Genomic DNA, 11092 nt, shown 5'->3' with positions numbered 1-11092 from the left:
ACTTATCCAGGTGCTGGATGCACCCATTGTGTCCCCTCCTGACTCCATTTACTACATCACTGTGCACAAGAGGGCCAAACTGCCAATGTCTCTCAGTGACTAGATCCAGAACTGTTTTCTAAAACCAGATCTCTGAATTCTAATTCTCCTAAGCAGGACTGAACTTTTGTGCAAGAAGGCTGGTGACCATTATTTGAGTATAGAGAAAGGATTCTTTCATTATGATCATAATCATCATTATTTTAACCTTTGCTTTCATTCTTTTAATATTATATTTATACAAGCTATTATATTATGTTTAACATAGGAATATAGAAAAATATGGAAATCCTGCATTCAACATGATGAATTTTCATAGAGGGAGCATATCCATATAACTTCCATCCAGATCAAGAAATTGAATGTTCCCAACACCTCAGACATCTTTCACGTAACTCCTTCCATTTCTTTCTTCTAAATGGTAATATTGTCTCCCCAATTTTTAAACTTTTACAAATGGAATCATTTATTATACATTCTTTTATGACTGAGTTCAGTCAGCATTGTTTGTGACATTCATCTATATTGTTGCATATGACAGCAGTTTGTTCCTTTTCACTGCTGTATAATATTCCACTATATTTTTATATACCATAGTTAATCTGTCCATTCTTTTGTTGATGGACATTTGGATTTCTTATAATTTGGAGCTATTACAAATAATGCTGCAGTGTAAATTTTTTTGGCTCAAATGTATGCATTTATCTTGGGCATATACCAGGGAGTGGAATAGCTGGGACAAAGGTATGCATACACTCAATTTAAGTGGCGGATTCTATCAAGCAGTTTTCCTCAGTGTAGGATTTCTAAGTAGGGGATAGAGAAATTGTGATAACTCAGACTTCCCAGGAGGTAGGAAGCTTCTGGAAAAGATCGGTCTAAGATACAGCAGTCCAGCTTATGTATTTTGGTTTAATGTTAGTGCAATCTAAGCTTGAACAACTTTGAAAAAGACCTAAGTCTGTAGTATAAAGATAGAAGCTAAAGTTGTAAAGATTCAATGTAGCTGATGGCAAAATAACCTAACAGCTTTTAATGGGTAAGAAATACCTATGAGTTATTTAATCAGTTACACCTTCATTAATGAGGAAATAGCTCTGGGAAGAATTTTTGTTTAAGAAAATCACAGTAATAAATATTAGTACTAACTGGGATGGTTATGAAATATTCTAAAGTTACAGAACACATTATGTACAAGATGAAATGCTTTAGGGTGAAATGGGGTCATGAGATTGGATATTTCCCCTTATTTAATTCTTTAAATTTTCTGATGATCTAGGAGAGCAATTTTCTGAATTTAACTAACCAGATTTTAGGAAAAGCATATGGTAAAACTTAAGTACTGAATTAAAGTTTGCAGTGTTTTCTCTGAGTTTAGGCAAGTCTTTCCTCTTATCTTCATGTTTACCTTTAAAGGAGAGCCAGAGGCACTTATCAGAATGGTTAAATAAAAAATAGCATCACTGAATGCTGGCAAGGATGCAGAAAGACTGGACCACACATAGTGGCTAGTGGTACTGTAAAATGGTACAGCCACTCTGGAAAAGAGTTTGGTACTTAAAAAAAACACAACTAAACATGTAACTATCAAACCATTCAGCAAATGCACTCCTGGACACTTATCCTGGAGAAATGAAGACTTCCCGTTCACACAAAAACCTGTGCATGAATGATGATAGCAGCTTTATTTGTAATAGCCTAACAACTGGAAACAACCCAGATATCCTTCAGTGAGTGAATGGTTAACACACTGGTACATCCATACCATGGAATATTACTCAGCAATAAAAAGCAATGAAGTATCAATATACACAACAACCTGGATGAATGTCCAGATAATTAAGCTGAGTGAGAAAATCTAATTTTAAAGGGTTACATATTGTATGAATCAGTTTATATATGTTGAAATGACAAAATTATGAAATGAAAACAGATTAGTGTAGATTAGTAGTTGGCAGGTGTTAAGAGGGGAGAGGGCAGGAGAGAGCTGGGTGTGGCTATAAGAGAGTAACATGTAGGAAATCCTTGTGGTGATGAGCTGTTTTGTGTCTTGACTCTCAGTGTCAATATCCTGGTAGTGATCTTGTTACCATTGAGAAAACTGAGTCTTTAAATGATTAACCAGATTCGTCTGTAATATTCCTTACAACTACATGTGAATCTACAATCATCTCAAAAATTAATTAAAGAAATCGAGAGCCAGGAAGTACGCTACACGTTTTCTCTTAGGTCAGTTCTTTTCAAAATTACCCATTCATGTCTTAAATCTTGTAGATTGTTACCAGAGGAGAGCCACTGCTTCCTGCCTCTCGCTAAAGACAGCATTAATCATTGAAATTCTCATCTATCAAAGGTTCTAGAATCCTCTAGCCCCATGTTGAATTTCAAGGGGCCATTAGTCATATTCTTTGACCTGCAGAGATACCTACACATCAGTTCAGAGTCTTAGATCTTTAGAAGCAATATATCTAAACTGCAGCTAAATAAATGGACAGTTGGCTGAGATTATTTCTTCTCACCATAATTACTTTTCTTCTAGCCCCAAAGAACCTGCCTGACGAGTCAAAGCCTAAGAAGTCTGCCCATTGTTCAGTTCCTATTTGGCTTAGACTGTCCAGGGATCAGTTAGGAAACGGTGAAGGTGATGTAATGAATCTTAGTGGGAATAGAATGTTTAAGACTTTCATGTGTATGTTTTTAAGACTTAAAATATTATCTTCACTTCCTGGTTGCTTTCTGTAATGCTGCAGCTGTTATATTCTGGGGCACCTCACTATCTTTTTTCAGTTTTTGCCCTCAATGCCATTTGTGCATGGGATCTTCTGGACAAGGGGTTATCATCTCTGTGGGCTTTCCAGTCTGTGCAATCTCCTTGGGTATCATTTTCCTGAGTGCTCTAGTTAAATATACTCAATTTTCCTTTGCTTTTGTGGACATTATTTTGATCTTCCAGTTGACTTCACGTTCTGTGTTGTCTTTGCTGGTCCCTGAAGTTGCCAGCTCCTCGGAGGTGTTTTAAACTGCACTGTTAACCCCTGTCAGTATTGAGAGGTAGTCCGGCATTGAGGTGTCTCTTTAGAGAGCAGGGCTCTCTGTTTGGCATGCAAGTCAAGGTCTCTTTGTTTTTTTACTATAAAGTCTTTCGGGGGAAGATAGTTTTGTTAACTATTGACATGTTTGACATGTCAGGTGAGCAAGGTGAGATGTGTTTTGCGACATTCTACTTTGATTATTCTCTGACAAGAAACTTGTACTGTAAGGGAAGGGGACTGGCAAGCAGGGGAAAGAAGATTACATGAAATAACATTCTTTTAAGTGATCATCAGATGCTATGTCTTTAATGTACATTATCTCCTTGAATCCCCTCACAGTTTTAGTGGATACCTATTATATGCATTTTTCTAGGTGAGATAACAATCTCAGATGCCCAGGTGGCAACCCGTCAGTGGGAGAATGAGAAGGCAAACTCAGATTTTCCTGATATGAAACTCAAGGTTCTTTGATGCTACCTCTTGTTAAACAAAGAGGAAGCAAATGGAGCTCTTATTTCATATGCTGAATATCAGATTGTCTATGCTAAGAGACTGAATAGGTTCATTTTGATTTGAATATGATGATTGGCTAAATGCTTCTAAGGCTTCACACTCAGTGACTTAGAAAGGTCACTAAGGGTAGAGGTGAGGTATACGTTACCCACATGGGAGCACGATTGGGTACCAAATCGCTGAATCACTGATCTACATGATTTGACTTGAGAAATGCTAAGGCGTCTCTAGCTGCCCACAAATATCTTTTTCTCATCCTCATCATTGTAATCCTTTTCTTGATTGACTGTTGCTCGATAAGTCATAAAATTTCCACTATTAGAGTTGTTAATAGTTCACATAACAAAGTCAAGTTTCTTGGCTTCCCTACGCCTTTCATTCCTTAGACCATTTTTTTTTTCACATGAGATGAAATGACCCCTTTAGCTATTAGCTTGTATCTTGACTGTATCAATGTCAATATCCTAGTTGTAATGCTGTGCTATGGTTTTAAAGAGGTTACCATTGGGGGAAACTAGGGTAAAAGGGACACTGTATCTCTCTGTATTATTTCTTATAAATGCATGTGAATCTGTAATTATCTCAGTGAGTTCCTCAGGCGAGTTGTTAATTCCTGGAAAGCTGCATTTCTAGATGTTGAGTTCCTTCAGTTTCACATGGAGATGTGAGAGTACCTAGGGTGGAACATGGTGGTCCTAAACCCTGTCCTGTGAAGAGACCATCATAGGGAAATGTGATCAGGGAAGAGAAGTGCAGACAGTGTGAAGGTGGCATGGCTTGTGGCAAACTTTACACACCTGAGAAACATTTTATATTTTTGTCCATTATCAGAACAGGTTCTATTCTTCAAAGATCACAATGCTGTTCTCATCACAGGTTCTCAGTTTCTGTTTGATCATGGGAGCATGATTTACCTTTGACTGATTCAATTGCTTCATCTGTACTATTGGGGCATTACAATTTGTACTGAGAGACAGTCATACCAAGACTATTTTGAAGTAGTGAGAACAGCATACTTTTGTGCAGATGAAGCAAATATGAAGTGCATTTCATGTTTTCATACAGTGAATATTCATATGGCCCTAACGTACATTAATTGACATCCTTATCATTTTATTCTTCCAACACTAGGGCAGTACGTATAAATAAATTCTATTTCTGTACACAAATCTGGAATATTATTAGCTATTTTGTAATTGTTTCTGCAAATTTGCCTTCATGGCAATTTTTGTTCTTGAAGTTATTTTTAAATAATAGCTAATCTTCATACTTTATTTCGGAATCAAGTAGGAAAGAGGGAACTGCTGAGTTTGAGTGTTGGGAATACCCAAGGAAGGTATATAATCGTAAGGAAACTTCTAGATTTGATTGTTAGGAGGGTTGGTCCAAATGCTTATAGGCCCTGTGCAGAGCCGTTTCTCCCCTCCAAATCTCAGCTGGGTTGGTACAGCCCAGTGTTATATCTAGGAAGGCAATGGCTTATGCTAGATGGGATGTTGGTTTCGGGTAGCTTCCTCAGGAAACAGCCACTCACCCAATGGCCTTCCAGGCTGTCTCAGGGAGCCCTGCTGGCTATCTTCTTCTGGAGCATGAGTCCCAGTGTTCATTCTGTAGGCTGTAGTGCCCTCTGACAGGGATGCTGGCAGGCGGAGCTACATGAAGGGACCATGATGTGCTCTCTCTCTCTGTGCAGAGTCTCAGAGGTGGTTCAGGAAGTTGTACATTGTTTATTTATTTGAAAACAATAATCTCCATGAGTATATCTTAGTGCACCCTAAGGCATTATTTTGGCTGCAAAACTAGGTTTCGTAAGGGTGATCTCACTTAATTCTCACAGTAACCATATGAGGTTGGGCATTATCCCCCTCCATTTAGAGAGGCTTACTGAAATTAAATAGTTTGTCTATGGTCACACAATTAGTGAGCCAGAATTTGAGTGTATAGATCTAATTCCACAGCCTACACCTTGAACTCTTCTTCACGTAATACAGAGTCTTGGAGTCTGTGTCAACATGTCTTCCCTTCTTTCAACAGATATTTTTTGAATACCTGTCTGTTTTCTTTTAGGCACCATGCTGCATCCTCAGATATAAAAATTAATGAACATGATTCCTACAGTAGAGGTACTCCTATTTTATTATGACAGAAATTAGGTATATTGTAAAAAATGATAAAATGTGAAGTGAATAAACCATTACAGCCATGAGAGCATTTAAAGTATTTGAAAGATAACATAGCCCTGAGAACAATACAGTGAATGATCAATTTATTCATTTTTTTTCATTCATTCAAAAGATATTATGTTGGGTGTTTATAATGTGCTGGGTGCTAGGCTAGGTCCCGGGGTTAGAGGAAATAGGGGCGGTTCCTTCTCTCACAGAACTTACTTACCTTCTAGGGGATGTTCACAGAAATAAATGGAAAATTAGAAGTGCCATGAAAATCAGGGACAGGATACTAGCAGAAAGAATGGCAGGCTAGTTTGTTTTTATCAGGGATGTGTTCCCTCAGCGGGGAGACCTGAAGGGTGAGTAAGCGTTAACCAAACAAATGATGGGCTGGTGGGGCACAGCCCCACAGCAGGCAGGTCCGGTCATTGAATCCTAGGGACTGAAAGGAAGGCCAGGTGACCTCAGGGGAGAGGTGGAGGGAGAGAACCCATGGAGGATGGTTCTAGATGAGGCCTGAGGGACAGTCAGAAGCAGACTGAGCCAGACTTTCGGGTCCCAGTAAGTATCTTTAATCCTAACGGCAAAGGAAAGTCACTAAATATATGGGAGTGACAACACCAGATTTGTGATTCAAACAGCTCTTTTCAGCTCAGTGCAGACAGGTTGGTGGGCAGCCAAGGTGGACCTGGGGAAGAGAAATAGAAAATTGTATGGGTTACAAGGCCGGATAGGATAGAGCTTGGGCTAAAGCGGTGACGTGAAAATGGAGAGCAGAGGATGGGCTTCAGAAGTAATTAGGAGATAAAATGGGTGAAAACCAGTGATAGACTGATATGGGGTCAGGTGAAGAAAAGTAAGTTTCTACAACTGGATAGTTGGTGGCACCATTCAATGAGGTAGAGATACCATAAGAAGATGGGATTTGGGAGGCAAATTTCAAGTTCAGTTTTGAACGTGTTGGGTTTGGAGTGACTTTGAGAGAGACAAGCAGAAACAACAAGTTGACATTTAAATCTATATTTCTGGAGCTTCGAGAGGCCTGGACTAGAGATACACCTTTGTGTATCATGAGTATGGAGGTGGTAGATGACATCATGACCATGGATGCCATTGCCCAGAGAGATACTAAGGAGTGATGCGAAAGCCGAGTCTAGAACCAAGCTTTGAAGAACTGCATTTTATGGCTGTTTGAAGGAAGATCAACTTACAAAGGACGTAGAAGAATATCATAGAAGATAGGAGGGAAACCACTAGAGTCATACAAACAAAGGGAACCTGTGCTTTGATGAAGATGGAGTGACCAGCAATGTCAAGTAATGTGAGTTTAAAAAAAGTTCTTTGGAGTTATTGACAGTGGAATTCATTGGTGATCTTAGCAAGAGCTACTTTTGTGGAAGGATGAGGAAAAAGATGGATTAGAGAAGGGTGAATATTGGTGGGGGGTGGGTAGGGTATAGCTCAGTGGTAGAGTGTGTGCCTAGCATGCACTGAGGTCCTGAGTTCAATCCCCAATACTGCCATTAAAAATAAATCAATAAGTAAACCTAACTACTTCCCCCCACAAACAAACAAACAAAAAAAGAGTGAGTGAGGGCTATGAAACTGTCTACATTCAAAGTAGACAAGTCTTAGAAGAAGAAAATAATAAACAGAACATAGGGGATTGGGGGAAGGTTTTTTATAAGATGGGAAAGACTTGAATATGTTTAATCGATGGGGATTTGGCAGTATTCAGGAGAGGAAAAGGATAAGGGATAGTGCTGACTCATGAAAAGGGAACTGGGCTGGAAAGGAGTCACAGAAATGCCCATGTTTGCATGCTTGGTATGAAGAGGCGGAGAGGGTTCGTCTCCTAGGGATTCTATGTTCCTGTAAGGCAAGAGACAGTATCTTTGTCTGTGAGGTAGCAGGGAGGAGAGGTGGAGGTGTGAGGAGAGCTGAGAGAGTTTGAAATATGGCAGTTGAGGTGATGAGTGGGTGTGAGTTGGCTTGAGAAAAGTGGGATTCCTGGTCAGTGTTAAGGGCCCATTTTCCAGAAGCTTGGGAACATTCATTTTCTTCTGCTCTGAAATAAGTAATCCATGGTGTAACCATGTTTTATGAAAAACTCAAGTTAACAATATCTATATAAGTAAGAGGAAAGTGTTTGAGAAATGTGGGAAGTGATTGATTTTCAGACTGTTTTGGGAGACTGGAAGGAAAATACTCATTTGAATCCTCATTTGAACATAAAAATGTAAATTTTAAAAGTTATCAGAATGTGTATATACTTATTAAGTGAACTGGCTGAGGGGGAAAATTTCCTTTTTCATTTGAGAAAAATAGATTAATTTATCTTGTTTAAACATTGAGGCTTGGGCTGAGTTAAACATTAGAGATTATTTTAAAACGATACCAGAGTTTGCATAAAACAGTGCACTAAGGTTGCTGGATTTTCATTTTTGCTGTTGCTCCACTGTTAGGTCTCTGTAATTTTCCTCTCAAGAAGATGAACAGATGTTTCTATGAATGTGAAACTAACTCAGCAAATGGAGCTTCATTTTCTAAATGTTTTCTTGGCTGAGGAAGACAAGGGACAGACACCTGGAGATTAGAAATGTGTCTCTAATCACTAGAAATGCTTATTTTAATGAGTTGGCCTCTGTTGGCTAATAGAATTGCCTAAGTGTGAAATTTCATTTCCTATGTGTGGAGTACGTTACCGGGTATGTTAGTGGGAGCACAGGAGAGTGTACAAAAGGATTTTTTTTCCTCTTGAAGAATTTCTTGTTTGGCTGGGGAGGAAATGTACTCCTACAAAAGTTATAAAAGAGACCTTTAGTAACTTCACAAATGCAGGTGTTGAAGGAGGTGGGCAAAGGCTCAGAGTAAGAGAAGGAAGAGATAACAGAAAGAACTCTTAAAGGAAGATTCAGGAATAAGAAGGATATCAGAGATATAGCCAGAGTTAGGTTCAGATTTGTTAACTGCTTCTTAGACTCTCAGGAGAATGCGGAAAATCACACGGGAGATTTTAAGGGCCAGACCTGGAAGTGGCATGTGTCACTTCTGTCCTATACCATTGGCCAGAAGTCAGTCACACAGCCCAGTCTAACTGCAAGGGTGGCTGGGAAATAAACCTTGGAGGTATTGTGGGTTTGGTTCCAGACCATGGCAATAAAATGAGTATCACAATAAAGTGAATCACACAATTTTTTTTTTTTTGTTTCTCAGTACACCTGAAAGTTATATTTACATTATGTATTAAGTGCACCATAATATTATGTCTAAAAAACCAAAGTATGTATACATCTTATTAAAAATCCTTTATTGCTAAACACTGCTAACCATCATCTGAACCTTAATCAGTGAGTCATCATCTTTTTACTGGTAGAGGGTATTGCCTTGATGTTGATGGCTGCTGATTGATAAGGATGGTGCTTGCTGGAGGCTGGGGTGGCTTGGCAATTTCTTAAAATAAGACAACAGGAAAGTTTGCCCCATTGACTCTTCCTTTCATGAAAGATTTCTCTGTAGCATGCACTACTGTTTGATAGCATCTTACCCATTGGAGTCAATCCTCTCAAACCCTGCTACTGCTTTATCAACCAAATTTATTTAATATTCTAAATCCTATGGGGGAGGAAGGTATAGCTTAGTGGTAGAGTGCCTGCTTACCATGCACGAGGTCCTGGGTTCAATCCCCAGTACCTCCATTAATAAACTAACAAACCTAATTATCCACCCCCCCCACCAAAAAAGAAGAAAAAAAGAGACTAAGTTAATATTCTAAATCCTTTGTTGTCATTTCAACAATCTTCAGGATTCTTGATATATCTCAAGAAGTAGATTCCATCCTTAAGAAATCAATTTCTTTGCTGATCTGTAAGAAGCAATTCCTCATTCATCAGTTTTATCATGAGATTATAGCAATTCAGTCTCATCTTCAGACCCTACTGCTAATTCTAGTTCTCTTGCTATTTCCACCATATCTGCAGTTACTTCCTCTCCTGAAATCTTGAACCCTTCCAATCATCCATGGGTTGGATCACCTTCTTCCAAACTTTTGTTAATGTTGATATTTTGACCTCCTCCCATGAATCATGAATGTTCTTAATGGCATCTAGAATGGTGAATCCTTTCCAGAAGGTTTTCTATTTCCTTTGTCCACATTCATCAGGGGAATCACTATCTATGGCAGTTATAGCCTCACTAAATGGTTCTCTTAAATAAGACCTGAAAATCAAAATATCTCCTTGATCCATGGGCTACAGAATGAATGTTGTGTTAGCAGGCATGAAAACAACATCAGTCTCATACATTTCCGTCAGAGCTCTTGGGTGACTGGGTGCTCTTTCAATGAGCAGTAATATTTTGAAAAAAGTCTTTTCTGAGCAGTAGATCTCATTAGAAGGCTTAAAAAATTCAGTAAACCATGTTATCAACAGATATGCTGTCATTCAGGCTTTATTGTTCCATTTATAAAGCATAGGCAGAGTACATTTAGCATAATTTCTAAGAGCCTTATGATTTTCAGAATGGTAAATGAGCATTGGCTTCAACTTAAAGTCACCAGTTGCATTAGCCCCTAACAAGAGAGTCAGATTGTCCTTTGTAGCTTTGGAGCCAGGCATTGACTTCTCCTCTCTAGCTATAAAAGTCCTGGATGGTGTCGTCTTCTCCTCCTCCTTCCTTTTCTTCCTCTTCTTCTTCCTCCTCCTCTCTTTTTTTGCATCTTCTAACATAAGGCTGTTTTGTCTGCATTGAAAATCTGTTATTTAGTGTAGCTATCTTCATTCATTATCTTAACTAGAGTTTCTGGATAACTTGCTACAGCTTCTACATCAGCACTTGCTGCTTCACTGGGCACTTTTATGTTACGGAGATAGCTTCTTTCCTTAAACCTTTTGAACCTAGTCTCTGCTAGCTTGAAATGTTTCTTTTGCAGCTTCCTCACCTCTCTGTTTTCATAGAATTAAAGAGAACTTGGGCCTTACTCTGAATTAGGCTTTGGTTTAAGGAAATGTGGCTGACTTGGTTTTCTTCCAGACCACTAAAACTTTCTCCATATCAGCAGTAAGGCTGTTTTACTTTCCTATCATTTGTGTGTTCACCGGAGTAGCACTTCTAATTTCTTTAGGAACATTTCCTTTCCATTCACAACTTGGTTAACTGTTTGGCTCAAAAGGTCTAGTTTTCAGCCAGTCTCTGCTTCCCATATGCCTTCCTCACTGAGCTTAATCATTTCTAGCTTTTGATTTAAAGGAAAAGATGTGCGACTCTTCCTTTCACTTGAACACTTAGAGACCATTGGAAGGTTATTAATGGGGCATATTTCAATATTTCAGTGAATAGGGA

General features: G+C 38.8%; 1 non-coding gene across 1 annotated transcript; it reads left to right on the top strand.

The window, feature by feature from the left end:
- The first annotated feature begins 9378 nt into the window (after window positions 1–9378).
- Window positions 9379–9450, top strand: TRNAG-ACC. Its single transcript has one exon. It is a non-coding gene; the product is annotated as a tRNA-Gly (tRNA).
- The last annotated feature ends 1642 nt before the right edge of the window (window positions 9451–11092 follow it).

Source organism: Camelus ferus, chromosome 3, assembly GCF_009834535.1.
Source record: "Camelus ferus isolate YT-003-E chromosome 3, BCGSAC_Cfer_1.0, whole genome shotgun sequence".
NCBI lineage: Eukaryota > Metazoa > Chordata > Mammalia > Artiodactyla > Camelidae > Camelus > Camelus ferus.
Note: the sequence above shows the minus strand (reverse complement) of the source record. Positions and strands in the feature narration are given on the sequence as shown.